The 26,659-nt window shown below is 43.5% G+C and overlaps 1 pseudogene across 1 annotated transcript in view; it reads right to left on the bottom strand.

The window, feature by feature from the left end:
- LOC146870136 (complement component receptor 1-like protein) overlaps nucleotides 1–26,659 on the bottom strand; it is a 796,036-nt pseudogene that overhangs the window by 169,437 nt on the left and 599,940 nt on the right. The window contains exons 9-10 of the transcript XR_014978076.1: nucleotides 22,900–23,073; nucleotides 15,014–15,037 (exon numbers count right to left, since the gene is read on the bottom strand). The product of XR_014978076.1 is annotated as a complement component receptor 1-like protein (transcript). The remainder of the gene's footprint in view (nucleotides 1–15,013; nucleotides 15,038–22,899; nucleotides 23,074–26,659) is intronic.

The following is a 26,659-nucleotide window of genomic DNA, read 5'->3' as shown; positions in this document are numbered from 1 at the left end:
CATACCTAGCGAAGACCTTCTCCGACCACAGTCCGTTAGAGGTGGTGCTTGGATGGGGCAGGGTGCCCACCCCAGTGCCAACATGGCGGTTGTGGCCTCAAACGCTAGAGGATTCAGTGTTCCACGCTACCATGTCGGACACCATCCGGCAGTATTTTGCTGACAACAGTAACACAGCGTCCACCAGACTGATCGAGTGGGAAGCCTTTAAAACAGTGGTTCGCTGGAAGGCCATAGGGGCAACAGTAGGGGCAAGACAAGAAATAAATAAGTCTTTGATCGACACTGAGGAGAAGGTCAGGAAGCTGTGCAGGACGAGGCCCAGCATGCCCTTTTGCAGGAAGCTAGAATCAGACATGCCGAAGTCTTGGAGTCCCTCCGAGTCATTGACCATCAAAGATACACTCAATTGACCCACACAGAAGCAGACAAGGCGGGGACGTTGTTGGCGAAACTACTGTGGGATGACCCCCCCCAATGTTGTGATTAATGAGGTTACTAACCTCACGGGAGATATAGCGGCTACCCAAGGAGAAATTAATGAAGCCTTCAGGCAATATTACGCTAGACTTTACAGTGCGCCTAAGGAGGGGGTAGGTACAGCCATGGACGAGTTTTTATCCACAATTCAATGCCCCCAGCTGTCGGCGGAGGCTCGGAAAGAATTGCTGGGCCCAATAACTCAGTCCGAAATCAGGGCTGCCATTAAGGGCCTCCCCCGCAACAAAACCCCTGGGTTGGACGGCCTACCGGCTGAATTTTATACCTCTTATGCGGATCTCCTTGTACCCCAATTGGATATCCTATATAAAGAGGTATTGAAAGAGGGAGCTTTGCCCCTCACTACAGCGCAGCAGGGACCCCACAGATATGGCTAGTTACCGGCCCCTATCATTATTGTCGACGGAGTACAAAATACTTAGTAAAATCCTGGCCAACAGACTCCTGCCAACAGTACATAAACTGAGTCATATAGACCAGACAGGCTTTTTACCAGCGTGCAGTACATCCCTGAACACTAGAAAACTGCACCACCTTCTTGCAGAGTCCCCGAGCCGAGCAGACTATGCAGGCTGTATCTCGTTAGACATGCGTCAGGCGTTCGACACAATCAAATGGGAATACATATTTAGGGCCCTGGCAAGATTTGGGCTGCCAGAAGAGCACATTGCTTGGATCCGACTCCTATACAATGCTCCCACAGCCAGGGCACGGACAGGAGGGCATATCTCGGCAGAATATAAAATATATAGGGGTACGAGACAGGGGTGCCCACTCTCACCGCTTATTTTTATACTGGCCCTTGAACCCTTGGCATTAAGGATCAGGGCGGAATTGTCAGACTTGGGGATCACAATAGGCGACACCACGCACCTGCTATCGGCATATGCCGACGATATTATACTATACCTGCGCGACCTCCACTACCCTATGGATGCTATAGCTGCGCTATTTGCCTCCTTTGAGAGACTGTCAGGTCTAGCTATTAATCCGGCGAAATCAACGTTTTTCTTCTTTAAAGAGCAGGCACCTCTACCGGACTTTCGATTTGGCTTGCTGAGGTTTAAGGTTGCTCCCCACACGTTTAAGTACTTATGCATACATGTATATAGGACACAAACGGATATGCTAGAAGGCAACCTGAACAGAGCTCTGAGAGCCATACGATCTAGCATTAACTTCTGGACATCCCTTCCGTTGTCAGTGGCAGGCAGGGCAGCGATTGTCAAAATGTTGGTCCTTCCGCGACTACTCTATTATTTTACGAACATGTGGAAATATGGATTTTTCTGGTCAGTTATGTCCCCTATCTTGGACCCCAACGGTTTCATGTATAAATCACAAGTACATGTATGATCCCTCCAGTTCCAGTTATGAAGACGCAAACACATGTGCGTCCACCGCCAACATGTCCTCTTTCAGATCCGCCATGAATGGGCCGGATATTCCATTCCTAAGTATGAAAGGCCACCGGCTTTATATGGTTCACTTATGCCATTTTACAGTCCAGGCAAGTAGGCCCTGATTCTGCCATCAAGCTTTTCCTGCCTTCTGCCTCTGAAAGCTCCAGTCTGAGCTCGCATCTGTATCCATGAACTTTGTCCTCATTCTCTGCGCAGCTAACGGTGCCTGACATCAGCCTGTTGCCTGCCAAAAACTGTATTTCACCTTCGAAATTATCTGCTCCGCTCCCTACCCAATGCATTCCTGTCTAGTAGTTTAAGTAAACATTCTTCCAGCTACCGAGCAAAGGGCCCGGCTTCTCTGTCATTATGCCAGTAATTCATAGCCCTGTTACTATGGAAGATTCCTGCCCTCGCATCTAGTGTAGACACTTAGACGCTTGTACACGCACTCACAGTCAGTATAGTCAGTATAGAATAAGATTCTACTCCAAGAAGGCCTCTCTCTTTTGGATAAAATAGTTCTTTAAACATAGGATGTTAGATATGATTTGGGATTAGGTTGACTTGACTCTCCAGACTTCTGTCGCCACATGTAGAGCTAAAATGTCAAGTCCCCTTCACCCCCTAGTTGCACGTCAATCACACGTCACGCTGCTGCGCGCGCATTTCTGCCAAGTATTTCTGCTGACATTGCGAAATTCTTTCATGGAACCACCCTATTATGACATCATACCTGATGACGTTCTTTAGTTACGCCCAGTTACACCCACTTTTGCTACGCATGTATGTTTTATCTTTACTATCAATTGTTACGCCTCCTGCATTTGCTTCACTGTAATGCCTATTGTATAAAAATGATTACCTATCAATAAAGTACGGTCTTCACTTCCTGAACCTTCGTGGTGATGGAATCTGGAGCTCATCGATTTAAATTGATTATGGAATAAAGCCCGTTCCGAACCTCTAATACCACGGATTCTGCCTCTTATTTTACTGAGCTATTGTTATAGATTTTCCGCATCAAATTAAGTTCCGGTAATTAAATTATTTACCACATAAATGGCGCCCGAATAGGGACACTTTCTCATCTCACGCGCCGGCGGTGCATTGCAGGCCCGGTCTCCTGTCACAGCTGGACGGACAACAACGCGTACCCACAGGATTTCCTGTATCTCCCTCCTGCCGAGCGGGGGTAACTGAGGCTGCGATCAACACCCAGACGAGGCGGTGAGAAGTGCGAAGTATCCCGACCAGAGCCTAGCTGAGAGAGCAAGATCCGAGGTATACAGAGGCCCACCAGTTTCCGAAGTTTCCGAAGTTCCGAGTCGAGTCCAGTCCGGTTCAAGTTCAGTTCAGTTCCGAGGCCTTCCGTTCCGAGCTACCCGGTGAGTACCATTATCGGGGAGGCGTTCTGACGTGCACATAGGTTGTGCCGGTCAAGACGGGTTTGGGTACACAAATCCGGTCTGCACTGTTTCAGCAGTGTATCTGTACTGTTTAGCAGTATATCAAGTATGTCTAGTATATAATTCAGAATTACCTAGTTAGTATCGAGTATTATGCTTAGGGACTAGTTCCCTAAATGACCATCATTGTTTATTCATTAAATGTTAAATGTTAAAATGTTTTAAATACGTTCTGTATATTGTGGTGTGAATGACTGTTCATTATTGTGTTTTATGGTATTAAACGTGTTCAAAATTAGGTATCAGATCAGTCCTCAAATATGCCGCTCTTTTCGAAATTAAGACAGATCACAACTAGAAAAGGGGTACTCGAAGAAGCTGTTCCCATTCCTCCTAGGGACACTCCAGGGTACTTCATGTATCATAAACATGGCCTAGACGCCATATTATTTCTTGATCTATGGGTAGACTACACCAAGGAATTACCAGAAAGTCAGAGGTGGCCCGCAGCTGGGACCTGGGATGCAGATTGCATTGTGAAAGTAGAAGAAGAATTGTGGAAAAGGAAAGCTAGACAGTCACAGAAAGATGCCATTGAATTATGGCGTAAAGAATCGTATAGACGTACAGAAAAAGCACGTAGACAGGAAGAGAAGAGTAAGGAGAATTCAAATAAAGTTCGAGAAAATGTATTAATTGAAGAAGGTACTCGAGTAAAGTCAGAACAAACAGACAGACAAAGAAATGCCCTTGTGAATGGTATGTATCCTCTTCTGGCCGAAGGACTACCTAAGGCTACCCCGGAGATACCAAGAGACTTGCCACCCCCATTGTTTCCGATAAAAGCACATCCCAAAGGGCATCCCAGAACCGCAGAAGATGTTTTTCTTTCCTCTTATTTAGACAACGCAGCTCCCGAGTATGCAAATGCTGCGACACATAGACCGTCTGCCGAGGGGGCTCAACGCCAAGACCCTCCTTCGTCTGTACCTCTGCAACAGCAAACCCCGACACAAGTTCCGGCAAGCACATCTGTTTCTACATCCGCATCCACACCTATGGTTGCTATATCACGTTCAACGAATCCTTTCACATCCAGCACCCCAGGTGGTGCTACCGGAGGTACATCAAGCATTTTTTCTACGCCACCCAGAACAAATAAACTTTCCTTTCAAGAATTAGCCCACCAACGTACGCCCAAACTAGTAACTCCCAGCACGCTCAAGGAACTTCTAATAGATTGTAGATATGACCCTGTGCCCGGAAAAGGGGACGAAATGATGCTGGCATCATTACGTATCCGACGAGCTGCAATATATTTAGGGAAGCTACCAGGAATGACTGCACATTTAGAAAATATATATCATTTTGTTCAATCAGGGCGAGACCCTGAGAGTATTAACAGAGCCATGGAGTATCAAAAGGTGGAAATACAGGGGGAACTGTTACGTTTCCTCATAAACTGTGTGATCAGAAATCAAGATCAACCAGGGGTAAATACGGAAGAAATGCAAATTCTTACCACGTGGGGTAAGAATATATCAGAGGGGAGACACGATAAACGATCATGCATAGTAGCTATGAGCCGAAAGATCCGCAAAGAAATAGAACGAATACACGAGGAAAGATTAGCAGTAGACGAACCAGAACAAACCGAGGACGAGGAAGAATTAGAACTGCCCACAGGACAGTTAGAAACTATGGCATATGTAGGTAGAGGAAGATCTTGCAATAATACTAGATGCTTTACTGATCCGATATGTCCGATACGTCCAGATAATAACAGAAAATTCCAAACTCCTATAATAAATATAAGGTCCCCCGAACATTCATTCCAAGCCGCTGACAAATTACTCCGAGAACGAAGGGGTTATCATATGCTCGATTCTATGGACGAACAAGAATTAGCCAGGTCAGCCGTTCACTGGGTTGATAGTCCTGGAAAATATGGTGATGATACACTAGCACATACGTTTTTGAACCTCGCCCCAGATGAACAGCGTTTAGCTGGTATCTACATGATTCAACAACTCCTTATATTATATAAAAGCCAACACTCCGATCCTGGCCCCTTACCTGATATATTGACTGAATTACTCACGAATAAATGGAGAGGGTCCGGTACTAAGTTAATTAGAGAAATACTAGAATCTAGAAGGCAGTACATTCTTTTTGTATGTCCTGAACATGTCTCATTGCCCATCAAGGAAAGAACGACGTATTACATGGATAGACAGAATCCCTTACGCGAAGTGCACCCGATAAAGGGTGATGACAATGAGTTTAAACGTGTGTTTGTATACACACCCATATCTAAAATAGAACTATTAGAAATGAAGAAAGTGGTACCCAGTCATGATAAAGACCCAGCAGGTTTCCATCGTGAAATTAAAGATATGTTACTCATGGGAGAATATACTTACCCCGACATTATGACAATATTGAAGGTATTAATGCCTGCGGGCATTTACGAAAAACTCAAGGAAAAGGATTGGGAGGTGGGAGACCAAAAGATAGATTGGACAGCATTAGAAAACGAAGAAAAAGCTCGAGGTCCAGGTTCAGGGCTCGGGGACAAGATCAAAGCACTACCAGGTTTACTAGTACAGGTACTGCCACGTTTATTAACTACGAAAAAGGAAGACTGGGGTGCAATCTCAGCCTGTAAACAAAAATCAGATGAAGACACTAGTGATTTCTATTCCCGATTTGAGAAATGTTTTGGTATAAATAGTGGAATAAAAGCAAGTAGCGAGTCGTATCCACATCTGTTTGTGACAAAGTTAGTTGAAAATGCCTTGCCCCAAGTTAAGAATAGAGTATTGAAGTTCGAGAGTACCTGGCAAGGTAACACTCCGTCACAAATGCTACAAATGCTACAGTACCATCACAATAGAATTAGAGAAGAACAAGAACATGAACATAGACGCATGAAAGACACGAAAATGAAAATGCTAGTTTCCCAGACAGTGCCAGTTGACGGTCATAAGAAGGGTATAACACAGTCCAGTGTTTCAACAGGTCCTGTTAAAGGGACGTGCAACTATTGTAAACAGCCAGGTCATTATGTACACGATTGTCCAGTTTTAAAACATAATATTGCCATAGGTAACGCAAAAGAAAGACCACGACCACTTAGACAGGATCAGAACCAACAAGGAGCTCCGCAGCATGCACAGTCCATGCCAGCTCCGCAACAGTCTATGCCAGCTCCACCACCGCAGCCTATTGCTGCCACACAAACAACGACACGACAGATGTATCAGACCGCACAGTATGACTATCCTGATTATCAACGATACTCATGAAACAGCCTAGAGAGGGAAGTTGGCTTACCCCTTATTGAGGTCCCTGTGGATCAAGAAGGACCTTATGTACACAGTGAACTGTTAGGTCAAGATAGAAAATTCTTACTTGATACAGGGGCAAGCCGAACAACAATAAAACGTAGTGAAGTTCCAGGGGCACCCCTCTCAGGCGCACAGAATATTTCCCTTGGTTTTTCAGGAAAACCTATCATTAACGAAGTAACACAGCCTCTTCCACTTACGATTGGTCCCTTGACACGAACTACAGATTTATTACTTACTAAATCATGTCCAGAAAACTTGTTAGGCATAAAAACTTTGAAAGCTCTAGGAGCTATTATATGTTGTTCTCCAGAAGGAGTAAGATTATTTTTACGTGATTTCAAAGGGCACTACGTGTCCCGAGACATGGATCACCGACTACAGACCTTACCGACACATTTATGGGCGCAAGGCCCTACAGATGTTGGTTGCATGAAAATTACACCATATCAAGTCACACTAAAGGCAGGAGTGGTACTTCCACGAATGCGACAATACAAGTTACCCCCAGATGCTGTAGTGGCTTTACTACAAATCATTGACGAGCTTATTACCCAAGGAGTGGTTGTGGAAACTGACTCCAATGTATGTAATTCACCGATAATTCCGATTCTTAAACGAACCGATCCAACAGCCCCGCCAGTATATCGATTGGTTATTGATCTGCGCGAATTAAATAAATGCATAGTACCACAATACCCCGTAGTCCCAGACATTTCTTCATTACTGACAGCCATTGATTCCGAAGCAACATTCTTTACTGTAATTGATCTCAAGAATGCCTTTTTCAGCGTCCCAATAGATCCGGAAAGCCAATACTTGTTCGGATTTAGTTTAAATGGACGAAGTTTTAAATTCACACGCGCACCTCAAGGATTTACAGAAAGCCCCAGCATTTATAGCCAAGCACTGAAACGAGAACTCGACAGTATCCACATGCCAGTCAACACTGCCCTGCTTCAATATGTCGATGATCTGCTGATCACCGCTAGAAGCGAACTTGAATGTGAGAAAGCCTCACTGACGGTATTACAATTTTTGGCCGAAAAGGGGCACAAGGTGTCCCCTTCCAAGCTGCAATTCTGTGTCCAGCGAGTTGTTTACCTTGGTCACTCGCTGTCCAAGGAGGGAAGGCAGCTTACACCAGATCGCATCCAGCTAATTGCTAATATGCCGATACCCAAGACACAAAAGGAGGTGCGGGCTTTCATAGGCCTCACTTCATATTGTAGGCAGTGGATCCCTCAGTATGCATTTCTAGCAAAACCACTCATTCAATTGACAACACAGGAGGCAGCCACATCGACTGTTCTCCCTTGGACTCAGGAACATACACAAGCTTTTGAAAGCCTAAAGAAAGCCTTATGCCAAGCACCTGTTTTAGCAACACCATGTTACAATAAACAGTTTACACTCTTCGTTACAGAACGCGAAGGTACTGCCTTGTCAGTACTCACACAGGAACAAGCAGGATCACACAAACCATGTGCTTATTTTTCTAGTACATTAGATCCCGTAGCTCAGGCTTTGCCTGCGTGCCTGAAATCAGTGGCAGCAACAGCTTTAGCAATCAGACAAAGCGATGCCATAGTATTAGGACATCCATTGACAGTACAAGTACCACATGCAGTAGAGGTTCTCTTGAACCGCACACAAACACAACACTTGACTATAGCACGACTTACTGGTTACGAATTAACATTGTTTCAGCCACATATAGAAATCAGACGTTGTAGTACATTGAATCCTGCCACACTGTTACCTATAAATGGAACAGACCCACTGGCACATGATTGTATCGAAGTTATCACTATCACGACGAAACCGAGACAAGATTTGACAGATGTCCCATTGTCAGACCCAGACCTGACGTTGTATGTAGATGGTTCATGTATGAGAACAAGTACAGGAGAGCTAGTGGCCGCTTACGCAGTCACAACAGACACTGAAATCATTGAAACAAATTGCATAAATACCTTGTCCGCTCAAGCAGCAGAGCTCATCGCTCTGACACAAGCCTGTATTCAAGCCACAAATAAAAAAGTCAACATATACACTGATTCACGTTATGCATTCGGAGTTGTACATGACTTCGGCGTGCTGTGGCGAGAGAGAGGTTATTTAACTTCTCACGGTGCCCACATTCAGCACGGACCCCTTATTCATGCCTTATTAGATGCAATACATCTACCCACTGCAATATCAATTATGAAATGTAAAGCTCATACGAAAGTTACTGATATCATTTCTCAAGGCAATGATCTAGCTGACAGAACAGCTAAACAGACTGCTCAAACTCAAACATCCGACATGACAAAGACAATAGTCCCAACACCAACACATTGCATGATGGTTAAGGATCCCGCTCTTGACGTAATTGACATACAGACACATGCTACTCCAGACGAAATAAAGAAATGGACTGAATTAGGAGGGATCCAAACGGATCAAGGATGGATGACGAAGGAAAAATCTGTGTGGTTCCTTCCTGATTCAATGGTCCAAGTCGTTATTAACACTGTACATAGTCCAGCACATCTAGGAGACAAAGCTATGCTAGACAGCATTCAACACATTTGGTTCAACAAACATTTACGAGCAGCAGCTAAACAAAAAGTCCGTACCTGTATGATCTGTTGTCAGTTTAACCCAGGTAAAAGCATTCCCGTAGAACAGGGTGGATTTCAGCCTCCTGATCACCCTTTTGAAGTCCTCCAGATGGATTATATCCAGATGGAACGATGTCGAGGATTCAAATATGTTCTCGTAGTTGTCTGTGCTCTTTCCCGTTGGACAGAGGCATACCCGGTTTCAGATTACACTGCCCCGACTACTGCCAAACAGTTAGTTCGAGAATTCTTCCCACGGTACGGTTTACCACGTGTTGTCTACTCAGATAACGGCCAGCCGTTCTCATCCGAACTAATGAAACACGTTTCACTTTTGTTAGGTTATCAGTGGAAATTTCACTGTGTCCGACACCCCGAGGCAGCAGGTCTCGTGGAAAGACATAACCAGACCCTGAAAATTAGATTGTCCAAAATATGCAGAGAGAAGGGTGTCGACTGGGTAGTAGCCTTACCCGTTGCACTCTTTTACATGAGAATGGTAGCGCACTCTCGAACAGGGCTATCCCCGTATGAGGTGATCTTCGGTAGACCACCAAATATGTGGGGGACGCCTATACCACGTAAAATAACTGATATTGACTGTAATATGCTGACAGATTACTTGGCTTCCTTGATGTCTGCACTACAATCTTGTCGTTCACAGGTAGCTGCAGCCTTTCCAGACAACACCGAGGTGAAACCCCATGACGTACTTCCAGGGGATTTAGTTCTAGTGAGGAACTTTGATCGGAAGTCTCAGCTGGATCCTAGGTGGAAGTCACCTCAGCTCGTACTGCTAACGACGAGGACAGCCGTAAAGATCGAAGGACGAAAAGGCTGGATACATTCAAGTCATATCAAGAAATTTCATGGACTACCGTCAGACGTAAACGACACACCTTGCGTGTCTTCCCCGATTGACTCTAAACTTCCTTTGGTTGAACTGAATAGCCATGAACTATACAGACTAAAACTCAGGTCTAACCAGTCAGGCAATTTGATTGTTTAAGTCCTCTCCAAGGTGAAGCGGTCGAATTTGTCTCTGACATGTATCCCTTAGACCTGTATAGAGAAAGAAACAGAAGGATAAAATTGAAACGATATGCGTACTGTAAATCACTGCGTAGTCATTGCACAGTGACGTTATTAATTCTGTTTTTCTTAAGTCTTTCAGTAATTACTGCAAGTATATTGTTGCACACATATTATCCTATTTCTAGACATGTTTACAATGTTACTGCTGAACATTCTTTTAGTGAATTACCTCCGCATGAATTGTCTTATAGATTTGCGCTGCGCAATAACACTTTTATTAGTATGTTACATCATTCCCATCAGGTTAGCAATGCTACAAATTGTTGGATATGTGGTCGACTCCCTCCCTATCAGAACTATAAAGGAATTCTACCTCTCTTTCCATACCCGTTCACACACAACGGCTCCTGTGGAGCATGGTTTAGTTTAATTAATTCCCTAGATTCGAATTCTGCAGTTTACCAGGATAACTGGGTATGGGGAAATCTGAACTTAGTTTTACTCAAAGTCTGTCACCCTAACAAGGAGGGACTTCCCAAAAGAACAGGAACTGATCTAGAAAATGAAGTATATGGATTAGGTAATTTTACGCTCAATCTCATGATCTTGAATGTCGAATCCGAAGCTACTCCAATTTTGCCCGCCATGTCAGTATTTCCAGTTAAAGGTGAATTATGTGTAAGAAAGAATGGTTCCATGCATATGGGCCATAGTAGATGCATCACTGTAATAGAATTTAGTGATCAAGGCAAGTCTACATTTAGAGCTTCCCGCCATTCCTACTTCATATGTGGTCAGACAGCATACATACGTTTGCCACTAGATTGGGATGGTACCTGCTACATCGGATTCCTTTTGCCACCTGTTTTCCTAGCTCCTCCTGATTATCACAGAAATACTCATTTAGTACACAATAGAGAAAGGAGAGATCTCCCAATAGTAGATTACACTGAGACAGCATGGGAAAAATACACAGATTTCAATAAAGGTCTCTTTCCCTATATAGGTACAGTTACCAATAGTAAGCTGATACGTAGATTAACCAGAACCCTTGAAGCAGTAGTGAACGAAACTATTTCCGCCTTAGGCAATTTAACAGAAGAGCAGTCTGCTATGCGGATTGTTGTGCTTCAAAATCGTCTTGTCCTTGACGTCATCCTGGCCGATAGGGGCGGAGCTTGTAGGGTCATCGGATCAAGTTGTTGCATTTTCATACCAGAAAATTCGCCATCTGTATATAAAGCCATAACTCGCCTTCATAAGATTGTAAGCCAGATACACCAGAATCCAGGCACCTGGACTTGGTCCGGTTGGTTTTGGAGTGTATTATCTACCTTTGGATGGAAGGTCCTATCCTTCCTAGGTATTGGCTTCCTCATATTATTCAGTTGCTGTCTATGTCTACAATGTGGACCAGCGATCTGTGGTCTGTGTGCCACATCGTGTATTCCACCACCAAGATTTCATTCATCACGGAAGAAGAAAGAAGAACAAATGATGCTATATGAACAGATCGATGGATTAATGAAGATTGATATCTCTTGACGGGCAAGTAGGGGACAAGGAGGGAATGTGGAAATATGGATTTTTCTGGTCAGTTATGTCCCCTATCTTGGACCCCAACGGTTTCATGTATAAATCACAAGTACATGTATGATCCCTCCAGTTCCAGTTATGAAGACGCAAACACATGTGCGTCCACCGCCAACATGTCCTCTTTCAGATCCGCCATGAATGGGCCGGATATTCCATTCCTAAGTATGAAAGGCCACCGGCTTTATATGGTTCACTTATGCCATTTTACAGTCCAGGCAAGTAGGCCCTGATTCTGCCATCAAGCTTTTCCTGCCTTCTGCCTCTGAAAGCTCCAGTCTGAGCTCGCATCTGTATCCATGAACTTTGTCCTCATTCTCTGCGCAGCTAACGGTGCCTGACATCAGCCTGTTGCCTGCCAAAAACTGTATTTCACCTTCGAAATTATCTGCTCCGCTCCCTACCCAATGCATTCCTGTCTAGTAGTTTAAGTAAACATTCTTCCAGCTACCGAGCAAAGGGCCCGGCTTCTCTGTCATTATGCCAGTAATTCATAGCCCTGTTACTATGGAAGATTCCTGCCCTCGCATCTAGTGTAGACACTTAGACGCTTGTACACGCACTCACAGTCAGTATAGTCAGTATAGAATAAGATTCTACTCCAAGAAGGCCTCTCTTTTGGATAAAATAGTTCTTTAAACATAGGATGTTAGATATGATTTGGGATTAGGTTGACTTGACTCTCCAGACTTCTGTCGCCACATGTAGAGCTAAAATGTCAAGTCCCCTTCACCCCCTAGTTGCACGTCAATCACACGTCACGCTGCTGCGCGCGCATTTCTGCCAAGTATTTCTGCTGACATTGCGAAATTCTTTCATGGAACCACCCTATTATGACATCATACCTGATGACGTTCTTTAGTTACGCCCAGTTACACCCACTTTTGCTACGCATGTATGTTTTATCTTTACTATCAATTGTTACGCCTCCTGCATTTGCTTCACTGTAATGCCTATTGTATAAAAATGATTACCTATCAATAAAGTACGGTCTTCACTTCCTGAACCTTCGTGGTGATGGAATCTGGAGCTCATCGATTTAAATTGATTATGGAATAAAGCCCGTTCCGAACCTCTAATACCACGGATTCTGCCTCTTATTTTACTGAGCTATTGTTATAGATTTTCCGCATCAAATTAAGTTCCGGTAATTAAATTATTTACCACACCACTTATGCTCCCAAACAGCACTTTTAAATTGATGAACACCTTGCTGGTTGACCTTATTTGGGGGTCGGGCAGGCGGAGGATTAGCCTAAAGAAACTGCAGCGCAGCACGGCTGGAGGGGGTCTAGGGGTACGTGATTTTAGGGTGTATTTTTATGCCTGTCAACTGCTGTGGTAAACCTTTTGGATAGCAGGGCGTAACTTGCAGGAGAAAGGGATGACTGAGCGCGATATAAGTAAGGGGCCGCTAAACACCCTTTTATTGCCACATAGCAAGATGCCGCGGGGCCTCCCCCCACTTCTGCATACGGCGTTGCGGTGCTGGAAGGCGGCGCTGCAGTATACAGGGGTCTCCCCAGCCTATGCCGGTAATATTCCTTTGCTTGGTTTACCCTACAGGGCGGACGGCTGTCCATGCGTAGGCTTACACCCTGGGTGGACGTAGCGGTCACTACAGTTCAGACCTCTTCAGTGAGGGGATGTTACTAGACCACGATAATTTTGTTCGGGAAACGGGAGCGCCTGATCATTTATACCTCTTACATGCCGCACTGCTACAATATGTCCGAAAGTACTGGGCCCCGCAAAGACAAGAGCCCCCCACTAATGACTTAGTCAAAATATTGTACTACATGGGTAGGGGGTGGCATCTCATTAGGTGGTTATACGTAGGCCTACGCTCCCATGCACAAGTAGATCTGACACCGCTTCGCACCGCCTGGGAGGGGGACATGGACAGGGCTCTTGAGGATAAGGAATGGGAGAAAGTGTTGGAACACCCTAAAAGGGTATCACGGTACGCGCAATTTAAATATATTCAAACTGCACAGGGCGTACCTTACACCAAGTAGGCTCGACAGGATGTACCTGACGACACGTCACCACTGCCCTCGATGCCAGTCAGAGGGAACAGACCTAGCACACATGATATGGTCCTGCCCGCGGATCGGTAGATATTGGGCCTTGATTCGGGGACACACAGCGGTAATCACAAAGAGGGAAATAGGTGCTACGGTGGGGAGCTGTATCCTTGGATTACGGAAGGGAACTTCTAAGTATAAAGTGCAATATAGATTTGAAAACTTGGCGCTCCTCTTGGCGGTGCGAGCGATCACCATGCGGTGGAAGTCGAAGACGCCACCTTCTATTCATGCATGGCACAGCAAACTGACGCGGTGGGGTGTTGCAGAGAGCGCTGCATTGAGGCGGGAAGAGGCCAGGGGATTGCGCAAGACCCCGATTGCGATGGACTGGGACATCATGTTGGAGGCATGTAGATCTTTGGACATACCCTTAGACACTAATCTCAGTAATACCTAAGGTGGCAACTACACCTATAGATTAGAATGGCCTGACCCTGGGTATCTGTATCAGAGTGATGAAAATGCTGAAAATGATGGCGCCAGTGCTGGCGAGCGACTCTGGAGAGAATTCTTCTTTTTTGGTGAATGTACATATGCAGTACCAGAGTGTGGGGGGTGGGTGTACTACAGTTGTGGGGTTTTTAAGTATACTATGTCCAGGTAAGACAGTAATATAAGAGTGCGCAAAGTCCTGTACTGTTATAGGCGAGTTGATATGCTACCACACTATCCTCAAATTGGCTTAGTAAAGGTTAAATCATCGTGCAAGTAGAAGTTAATAATGTTACCTATAACACAAGATGTTGGATTTTTGTAAGGTGTAGCATGAGAACTGTCAGAATATGCGATCTGGACTGTCATATAATGTACAACACACAGTCTTGCTACTTTCTGTGCATATATGCTGCGAAGAAAAATAAAAATCAATAAAATGTTGTTACAAAAAAAAATTAATAACAATGCTCATAGCTCCACTGCCTTTGGGCTAGGTTTGTGCTATACATACACACACAGACTTTGTTTTACTGAATATTAAGTCAAATTATAATTCATAAACATTGTTGTTATCTAATAATTACTTACAGGCAATGAAAATCGACGATAAATCTGTGCATTGAAAGAAAAAATATAATTAGTAATCATAAAATAACAAGAGAAAATTACAGTTCAAACTACATGGCTAGGCATTTTCTCAAAAACATGTTGCATTGTATTTATAATTTCTTCTTGTAGTATAAAGAAAATCACACAGAGCTTTTCTTTTTCCTACTGTTTAATAACAACATTAAGTTTGCAAAAACGTGTTGCTCACAGAGATATTCATAAGCAATTACAGGGCATCAATTTGAGACTTAAGTGTAAACATATGTAAGAACTATTACAATTAATATGGAACATTTGGATGGAATCTAATTCATTCTTATATAAAGAAATACAAGGCTCTATTAGCCTTTCTTTCCTTTAGAGTACTTTCAATACTGTGCTATAGCTCTTTTATACATTACACAAAATAGGCTTAAAACGCATAACCACTGGTACTTTTTGGTGGATGTATTTGTATTTGTATTTGTAGGGGGATTTATATAGCGCATATATACCGACAGGTCTCTTAGCGCTGGCAGAAGGAGATACACAAAACAGCCCGGCAAAGACAGTCCTGGTGACAGGGATCTTAGGAAGAGTCTCTGAAGAGCAACGTTTTCAATAGCTTACGAAAGGGGAGTAGGCCTGGTTCTTTCCGTAGGGCCTCCGGCAATTGGTTCCAAAGACGTGGCAGGATAACAGAAAAGGCACGTCCGCCTTTGGAAACCAGATTGCTGCGGGGGCAGACTAGCTGGAAAGCATCTGCAGATCGAAGTAGACGTCCTGGAACATACTTAGCCAGGCGATCCCTAATGTAGCTAGGGGCTTGCCCATAAAGAGACTTATGGGCAATGCACAGGGCCTTGAATTTCACGCGTTGTCTAACGGGCAACCAGTGTAGATCTAAGAGCAGAGGTGATGCATGGGCCCTCCTAGGAAGGCTGAAAACCAACCTAGCAGCATCATTCTGCGCCACCTGGAGCCGGTTAGTGAGCTTCTGAGGAAGGCCCAGATAAAGCGCATTCCCATAGTCGACGCGCGACAAAATTGTAGCCGAGACTATGGATTTCATGGAGGAGGTAGATAGAATAGGGACCAACTTCCTCAGTTGCCTCAAGATACCAGAGCAGGTGCTCACCACTGAAGAGACTTGATGACTCAGCGACCCAGGCCACCCCAGGAGTTATTAATGGTTGGGACGACAAGAACCTCCGTTTTATCGGGGTTGATTTTTAAAGAGTTAGCTGTCATCCAGTTAGTTGTGAATCTTAAGATATTTTGGGCCGTCTCTTGGGCGAGGGCTGAATTGTCAATCCTCAGAATAAGCTGGGTGCCGTCAGCATAATTAAAAATACGACAGTCCAGATTGGATAGAGCGGAGACTAAGGGTTGCAAATAGATATTAAAGAGCAGCAGGGACAACGCAGAGCCCTGTGGTACGCCACATGGGATGACACCTCTCTTGGAGGAGCAATCGCCGAGCTGCACCCTTTGTGAGCGGCCAGAGAGAAATGATCTTAGCCAGTCAAGGGCCGTACCCCTGATTCCCAGGTCCATCAGACGGGTCAGCAAGATGGAGTGGCTGACCGTATCGAATGCTGCAGAGAGGTCCAAGAGCACAAGTGCGCTCGGCTCTCTCCTATCAGCATTCAATCTAAGGTCGTCAAGGACGGACAACATGACTAGCTCCGTACTATGAAAGGCTCTGAAACCTGCCTGACGTGGGTGCAGCAGCTTAAATGTGTCCAAATACTCAGAGAGATTTTTTAGGACATGTTGCTCCATAACTTTGGCCAGAAAGGGCAGTTGTGAAATTGGCCTGTAATTTTTCAAATCAGCCTTGTCGACTCCTGGCTTCTTCAATAAGGGGATAACTCTGGCCTCCTTCAGGTTACTTGGCTCCTGACCAATGGCTAGGGAGTTGTTGAGAAGCGAGAGAATCTGATATTCCAGGATAGGGCGAGCCAGCTGAAAAATCCTAGGAGGACAAGGATCAGCCGGTGAGCCAGATTTAACTTTGTTTGTCAGGAAGGCCAACGCTTCTGTGTCGATCTTGATTCCCAAGCTTTTCACGACTGGGGTTGGACAGGGAGGAGTCCCGAGTTCTTTGGGCCAGAACAGGCCACCCCAGGAGTTATTAATGGTTGGGACGACAAGAACCTCCGTTTTATCGGGGTTGATTTTTAAAGAGTTAGCTGTCATCCAGTTAGTTGTGAATCTTAAGATATTTTGGGCCGTCTCTTGGGCGAGGGCTGAATTGTCAATCCTCAGAATAAGCTGGGTGCCGTCAGCATAATTAAAAATACGACAGTCCAGATTGGATAGAGCGGAGACTAAGGGTTGCAAATAGATATTAAAGAGCAGCAGGGACAACGCAGAGCCCTGTGGTACGCCACATGGGATGACACCTCTCTTGGAGGAGCAATCGCCGAGCTGCACCCTTTGTGAGCGGCCAGAGAGAAATGATCTTAGCCAGTCAAGGGCCGTACCCCTGATTCCCAGGTCCATCAGACGGGTCAGCAAGATGGAGTGGCTGACCGTATCGAATGCTGCAGAGAGGTCCAAGAGCACAAGTGCGCTCGGCTCTCTCCTATCAGCATTCAATCTAAGGTCGTCAAGGACGGACAACATGACTAGCTCCGTACTATGAAAGGCTCTGAAACCTGCCTGACGTGGGTGCAGCAGCTTAAATGTGTCCAAATACTCAGGGAGATTTTTTAGGACATGTTGCTCCATAACTTTGGCCAGAAAGGGCAGTTGTGAAATTGGCCTGTAATTTTTCAAATCAGCCTTGTCGGCTCCTGGCTTCTTCAATAAGGGGATAACTCTGGCCTCCTTCAGGTTACTTGGCACCTGACCAATGGCTAGGGAGTTGTTGAGAAGCGAGAGAATCTGATATTCCAGGATAGGGCGAGCCAGCTGAAAAATCCTAGGAGGACCGTTTTCCTTGTTTATCATTTGGAATAGATGTACACATAATTGCTTTGCAGGTTAATTTAGGACACCTCCAGCATTATGTTGGGTTGATTTTGATTGAATCTCCCCTGTTCTTAGTTGTATTTATATTAAATATACGTTGCTTTGAAGAAACGTTTGCCCTGTGTTAAGATTTAAATTTGAACAATTTTTTTTATTGAAAAATGAATTTATGTTTTGATTAATCATTAGTTCACCACTGACCAGGGTTGAACAGCAAGTAATTTTGTATAAATAACTACTGAATTATATTCTGAAAGTAAATCCCTTGTAGGCACCCTTTTACTGACTTCTAACAGTGTAATACCAGCATTATCCTGTAAGCCAGGCCTTGTTGCAATAATCATTGACAGTTTGATACATCCATAGAATAGTTGATCAGATTTATGATATTCCTTAGTTCTCAAATTTGGAGGATCTGTGTACACTGCCGAGAGGCAAGGAAGACAACTTTTTAACAGGGTCGGAAAGACACCAGCACTTTTAGGAGAGGGTTCTTTATATCAAATATTTGATAGAGGTGTTTATTGTAAATGCCTTTAGTTCGTGTTGGGGAAGTTACAGAGAATAACAAAGCCACTTTCTACCGGGGTGGGGGCATTTTGTGTTGGTAATGAGTCCAATTTGCAAAATCACGAAATAACAACGACACAAAGGCCTTTTGCCATGTAACAAACCCAAATTGTGATTCAGTAGCACGTTAACAAATCGCAGCTTGGGACTACATACCGAGTCTTATTCAGAAGAGACGTGTTGATGGCAAATATATATTGGATTGAAGTCCATGCACAGCTAATTGTATATCAGTTCAAAAGAAAACATTTTAGCGTTAATCAGTGTGTGTTGTGCTCCCGGGGAATCGCCCTCCGGACCAGAGCGTAAGTAATACTTGAAGTCAATAGCACCCCCTAAAATAGGGGTATGTCCCCCTGGGCACAAAGCAAAACCCTTGATAGAAATCAAGGAAGGTTTTTTGTTGATTTCTTAATAACAGTGATCTTGAGTTCTTCATTCAATAAGTTCTTAAATTTATTTTTTCTCCAAATAAATTGATTTTCAAGTCAAATCATGGTATCAAACCAGACTACAATATCCAGACTGCATTGCAACATGATCCACTATTTCAAGCATGGATTAGATTCTCCTTATTTTTACATATCCCTATGCATTTCGGGCATTCCGCCCTTCATCAGGGGTTAAATCTGCGAATGTGAAATGAAATACAGTGAGGAAACCTTATGCGGTCATGTAGAGATTCTAAACATTACACTGGCTCCCGATCCAGCAGCGCATAGAATTTAAGGCAATATGTTTAGTGCACAAGGCTATATTTGGAGGAGGAGCCAAGGACGTTCAGAAGCTTTTCGTTCCATATGTGCCCAGCCGGGTTTTAAGGTCTACCACACAAAGCCTCATCAAGATAAATCGGATACGTAAAGTCAGATGGGGTGGCAGAGCCTTTTCTTTCCGGGCTGCTAGTCTTTGGAACAGGCTTCCTCATTCTATGAAATCATTAGGCAATCATTTGGCCTTCAGGAAACAGTTAAAAACATGGCTTTTTGACAAGACTCGCGGATGAAGACATCCTTTCTCTCTCTCTCTCTACCAGCGCCAAGACGCTCCGGCATACGTATGCGCTCTATAAATGACCATCCTATCCTAAAGAACAAATGGAGTTAAATAATGCTTCTCATTGTTTGTGTGCATATATCCTATAATCACGGCGGTGAAAAGAAACGTGTACTCACATGTCCATGTGATTTTCAGCGAATAACGAAAAGTCACCTTAAATTGTTTGGTGCAAAAGGAAAATAAACATGCATGACCAGAGGTACATTTGAAAGAACAGTTTCAAAATGCCGGCAACAGAGAGACAAAGAAAGTGACACGTGCTGTAAAATTATTCCTTACTGAAACAACATGCTGCGTGCTCAAAAGTTTGATGTTAAATGTGCGCGCAATGCTTGCAGAGATTTAAAAATCTGTCTATGAGATGAAAAGTGCATGTGAAAAATTATCAAGAATACTACCAGAAAACATACCAAAGAGTTGCAAACAAGCAGTGGGGAAAAAAGTTCACCTTACGTTAGAGCATGCTACGTTTTCAGTTCTCTATGCCCATTGTGCATACTCACTCAGATGGCTGTGATGGCTTGTTCGAAAGCGGGTATATGTTCGTTATCACAACCCCATGTGCGTTCAAATCAAGTATCAAAACGTGCATCTTATCGCCGATCAACTGGAAGTGAAAGTAAAAATGGGACTATCTTCGAGAAATATATTCAGCGTGTATAGAAGGTGGAAGACATCTTTTCCTATGTCAATGTGCTAAACAACCGACTGTGAAAATCGGTACACCACAGTATGAAAAAGGGAAAATAATATAAAGTGCATTGCTAAAACGTTCTTATTAGCAAACATTTCTAACTCTGGTATGAAGATAAAATATAAGCAACAATTGAAATAATTGGGAAAAAGGTGTAAGATGTTATAGCAACTCAACGTTAGTCAGAATTCTATCTAGCAGTCGACCACGGTGAAAACCAGCTCTCGGTCATAAATAACACAGGAATTCCATTCTCTCGTTCATTCCTTGTGGCTTGAGTGCTTCAAGGTATCGTATACAAAAGTTTTCGCGTTGCAACAGGTAGATATGATTGTCTCTTCCTTCAGTTTTCTCGATGATTTCCAGAATAAGGAATTTCAATTGGCTGATGTTGTGTTTCGCTTCCATAAAATGACAAGTGACTGTGGATTTCAACTGTTTGGTCCTTATATTACTTTTGTGTTCATTTATCCTAATCTTTAGTTTCCTTTCGGTTTTACCAACATAGATCTTTCCACATGGACACTTTAACATGTAAATAACATTTGCGGTATCAAATGTTGCCGTCACTTTCAACTTGATCTTGTGACCCTTCATGGGGTGTGTAACGTAAGCTCCTGGAATTATGTTATGACAATTGCTGCAGTTACAGAAAGGTATTGTCCCTTTGTATTCCTGTTGATCAATGTATGCCACTGGATGTTTGAGTATTTCTCTAAGGTGTTTGCCTCTTTTGTACGCGAAGATAGGTTCTTGTGTAAATAGATATTTTAAATCAGGTTCCAACCTCAAAATTGACCAGTGGCGTTTGAGTATTCTTTTGTAAGGACCACTAAGAGTCGAAAATTTAGACACTACAATGAGTCCATTATGAATATTTATGGGAAATACTAGCATGCATCAACACATTTTACTAAATGATGCTTCATAGAAATGGTACTTAAAATTTCACAGTAGTTTAGCAAAAAGTTTTTTTCTTAGTTGCCTTTTTTTAAATTAAATATTTTATTTGGAAGGCAAAGAATTATCAATATTGTTTTCAGGTTTTTGCATACATTTGAATCTAATTGAAGATGGATTATATGTAGCATCATATTGTTAAACAATTCAAACGATTGTACACATTTTTATACTGGAACCGCTGTCAGCAATGCAATCTGAACTTAATTTCCTTAGGGCGCTCTCCCTAATAATAAAGGCTTTGCATTAACGAACCATAAATACAAGTTCGAACAGCATTAACATATGGACACAAATATTACCTTAGCTACTGACAATGTCCTTTCCTGATCCATAATGTGGTACTGTCATCTGGCAGCCAAAGGGTTTGTGCTGCAGGGGGTTGGGTCTACTTGTGCTAAGATAAAATAAACATGAAAACATGTTGTCCATGAACCCAAACAATTTTTCCTGGGCGGGATTCGTCAAACTGGTGTAAAGTTATCAAGGTGCAAAAATATGAGGAATTTCTGTCTCTGGGCAACCCTTTGCAATAACTACAGAGTGACTACCGCTACTCTATGAGAGATAGATAGATAGATAGATAGATAGATAGATAGATAGATAGATAGATAGATAGATAGATAGATAGATAGATAGATAGATAGACAGATAGACAGACAGACAGACAGACATGGAGCTGGTAGCATCCTATAAGAAATTTCTTTGAAAATCAACCATTACTGGTGAAAAATACAGGGCCTGCTTTGAATCCATGCTCCTTTGTGAGTGGGAATAAAGCTTGCAGGGGCAGATAAGGAGACCAGACATCCAAAAACAGAAAATCAGAGAGTGTCCAGAAAGTGACTTACTAGTTTAGGGTTTTTCAGAAACAAGCTCTACATCCAGACAGAACGGCATTGGTTTAGAATTCTAGCAGTCAAAAATACAGGTAACCAAAAAACAAAACTCCCTTAACCAAAAAAGGATATCAGCTTTTATGAATTCAATGAAATATTTAACAGCTCATCACCCTGCCCAAGTGACCTACAATAGTTCAGAAACTGTGGAAAACAAATCTCGTCAAATATCTCCCTGCCTAGCTCTTACTCCGAGCCTATTCCATTGCCATTTCATACGCGTAAATTTATGTATGAATCCATGTTCTTTTTTTATCCTCACATCGATTATCCCAGGATTACCAGACCACTTCTACAAAACCTTGTGATCATGAGGCCCCACCTACCGCGAGCCAAACAAGTATTTGGTTTTTACCTTGTATCTTAGGCATATAGGTTAAGTTACTACTCAGCCTACTTTCTTGCCATAGCTTATAATACCAAGCTAATCTTAAAACGGATAATGATACAAACTACATTACTGAGGTCGGTACCATTGTGATGAGCTACAGGAACACCTGGGAAATTAAATTTTATATAATGGTGGAGAACAGGAGAAACATTAAACTCATTACCATACTTCTTACGAGTGAAAGCCATGTCCCATCATACGGCACAGGTGTGGTTCCAATGAGAGTCTGTACACACTGCAAGACTTGAGTATATAACTGTTTCATATCATTAAAACAGCATCACATTTTCCAGATATAGAAAAACAGATCTATTAGAGCGGTCTTGATACTTACAACACTCTGAAACTTTCGGTTTCCATTGTTTGTCTTCTCCACACTCTATCCTGCTTTCGCCATGCAAAGTATACAAACTGTCACACGTTATCTCAATTATTCCGTTGTGGATGGGTGATGAAGTAGGTTCACTGATTTTCCCATGTGGTATATTTGGTGGTTCACAATTTTCCGCTAAAAAATAATGGCACATATACATACATACAGTGCAACAATATTTCAGAGCAAGTAATAAAACGAATCCATGGAATTTATGAATATAACGGATATTAATAGGATTGAGACATGTTCAAAGTTGTTTTGGATGAGTTTGGGTTCAGAGTTTGGTGCCAGTTTTATTTCAAGAAGAATCACGTAACAGAATACAGACATTATTTTGATGCATGGATAATCACTGCAACCGTGCAAGGACAAACAAGTCACTTAGCTTCAGTAAAGCCTTTTCTGATGAGACACTCTAACCACAGATTCCTCACCATAGAAAAATCAGACCGGATTTGGAAAATCTTGAGCAGTACCTCCGCGGGCCGGTAGGTGGCATTGTTCAGCACAGTGTCGGCATCATATGCGTCGAAAGGGACGTCGCAGTGCCCCTACCGGTGTCACCCAGGTGCATTGACATCAGTTTATTTCATCACTACTTCCGCGCCAGAAACTTAGAGCCACTTAAACAGCAATGTTAATGGTTCGACCAGTGTGCAGCGTCTAACAAGATTTCTTTGGGTAAAGAGCCCAGTTGGCAGAGCAGGAAAGCTGGGAGGGTCGGTGAGAATCTGCGTTTAGAATTTCCATCAGTTACCAAGGGTAAGCAGCTTGTTCTTCTGATAGATACTTCTAACCACAGATTCCTCACCTTAAAATAAACACTACCCCACCAATACCTCCCTAGAGGTGGGATTGCAACCTGGCTTACACCAAAGGAGGAATGAGCAGGCGAAATGCCCATCACGATGGACCGGACTATCCAAGCAGTAGTGCTTCATGAAAATGTGGCTGGACATCATGAGGCCGCTTGGAAAATATCCAGGACAGGTACCCAGCACACTAATGCAGTAGTGTTAGCCTTGGCTCTGGTGGAGTGAGCTCATAAGAGCTCAGGTGGTTGCATCTTTGCCAAATGCGTAGCAGATTTTTATGAAGAGTACAATCCATTGAGAGACGGTCCATTTCTGAACAGCCTTGCCCTTCTTCACTCTGGTGAACACAATGAAGAGTTGATTATCCACCTGATTGTCTTTGGTGCAATCAATATAGAAGGAGAGAACTCTCTTAAGAGTCCCTCCTTGCAGGCAGAGGCCAATATGAAAGTGCGTGGCCACCTTTGGGAGAAAAGAGGCACGTGTCTGAAGGACCCCTTTGTCAGGGGGAGATGTTGGTGTATAATAATTGAATAACGGAGCACTCAATGTATATATATATATATATATACATATATTACCTACTGGCGGTCGCCAGTAGGTAGTTATAGTTAGGACCACGTTTCCATAGGAAATCCGCAACATTCTATTTTGAATAACTTTTGCGCCGGTCGACGAATCCTCGTGAATTTTTCAAAATAGGTGGGGCGCTACGCTCCGCTCCTACCCTGAAAGTCTCGGGGGGATTCGTCAAGCGGAGGCTGAGATAAAAGGGGGGTCCCAAAACGCATTTTTCCCATGCATTTTTCCATAGGACCTTTAGACACAGCTACAGCCCGAACGGCTGAACAGAATTACTTGAAATTTGGCAGAGAGGTAGTCCTCAGGTCAAGGAAGTGCCTTTTGTAGGTTTGGTGTAAATCTGTTCTGTAGATTTTGAGAAAATAGCCTTTAAATCAATATATATATCTGAGCCAGCTTACGGTGCGCTTACGTGCGCTTACCGTACGCGTACGGTGGCGTGCGCTGATTGGCTCTTAGATCTTAGTAAACATTCGAATCGGCCGAAACCAGGAAGCGGCGGCCGCCATTTTCTCTCTCGCACTCAGAGTGGGGCAGCATAAATGAAGCCCAAAAATGTGTAAAGGGGCAGTATATTGAGATAATAATCACCCAGCAGTGATATACGGGCCCCCAAACAACCCCCAAAGGCAAACATTTTTTTTATTTTTTTTTCGAAAAATCGCCGATTACGCTTACCGTACGCGTACGGTAAAAAATTTTCAAAAAATAAAAAATTAGCCACACTTTCCACACCCCATGTGCAAATGGTGCCCTAAGGGCTCCATTTGTGCATGGCATATGAAATAAATGAAAATAATAAACAAAACATTTCACAACGATGCGCATAATATGTCCCCCATGTGCGCACGGTGCGCGAAGCGCATCGTGCGTACATGGCCCATCCCGCATAATGTGGGCACGCGGTGCGCGCAGCGCACCGCGTGACCACTCTGCGTGCATGGCACTAACTGCGTAAAGTGGGCGCGCGGTGCGCGAAGCGCACCGCGTGCTCACCGTGTGCGCACGGTGCGCGAAGCGCACCGTGCGCGCACGGAACAAACTGCATTAACTGGGCGCGCACGCCACGAATGGCGTAAAGTAAGGTAGCATTTAAAAAACCGTACAAATTCACTGAAAAAACCATAGGTTTCACACACGTTATAGTTAGGAATTAGCATTTAAAAAACCATACAAATTCACTGAAAAAACCATAGGTTTCAACCATGTTATAGTTAGCTGTACATTTTACTGATAAAAAACCAATGAAATTCCCCCGTTATAGTTACTGTAGGCAACTATAACTCACGCGACCGTAATCCTCTGCTGATGACATATGTGTCTTTATGAAAAAAAAATATTTGTAATATATGTATAGCTTAAATTTAATGGAAGAAGACATGGGCAAATAAGTGTCTAAATACAGTATTAGCATCAGCAGAGGATTACGGTCGCGTGAGTTATAGTTGCCTACAGTAACTATAACGGGGGAATTTCATTGGTTTTTTATCAGTAAAATGTACAGCTAACTATAACATGTGTGAAACCTATGGTTTTTTCAGTGATATATATATATATATTACCTACTGGCGGTCGCCAGTAGGTAGTTATAGTTAGGACCCCTTTTCCATAGAAAATCCGCAACATTCTATTTTGAATAACTTTGGCGCCGGTCGACGAATCCTCGCGAATTTCTCAAAATAGATGGGGCGCTACGCTCCGCTCCTACCCTGAAAGTCTCGGGGGGATTCGTCAAGCGGGGGCTGAGATAAAAGGGGGGTCCCAAAACGCGTTTTTCCCATGCATTTTTCCATAGGACCTTTAGACAGGGCTACAGCCCGAACGGCTGAACAGAATTACTAGAAATTTGGCAGAGAGGTAGTCCTCAGGTCAAGGAAGTGCCTTTTGTAGGTTTGGTGTAAATCTGTTCAGTAGATTCTGAGAAAATAGCCTTTAAATCAATATATATATCTGAGCCAGCTTACGGTACGCTTACCGTAAGCTTACCGTACGCGTACGGTGGCGTGCGCGAGCGCGATTCTGATTGGCTCTTAGATCTTAGTAAACATTCCAAACAGCCGAAACCAGGAAGCGGCGGCCGCCATTTTCTCTCTCGCACTGAGAGCTAGGTTGTTAAATAAAATCAATAAACATGTAAAGGGGCTGTTTAGACAGGTCCCACACACATAGCCATGTTGAGGGAGTCCCCAAAGACCCCCCAAGGCCAAAAATGCAATTTTTATTTTTTCGCTAATTTCGCCGATTACGCTTACCGTACGCGTACGGTAAAAAATGTAAAAAAAAAAACACTATCCACACTCACCCCACCCCCTGTGCTTTTG

This window comes from Triturus cristatus, chromosome 1_1, assembly GCF_964204655.1.
Source record: "Triturus cristatus chromosome 1_1, aTriCri1.1, whole genome shotgun sequence".
Classification (NCBI taxonomy): Eukaryota; Metazoa; Chordata; class Amphibia; order Caudata; family Salamandridae; genus Triturus; species Triturus cristatus.
Note: the sequence above shows the minus strand (reverse complement) of the source record. Positions and strands in the feature narration are given on the sequence as shown.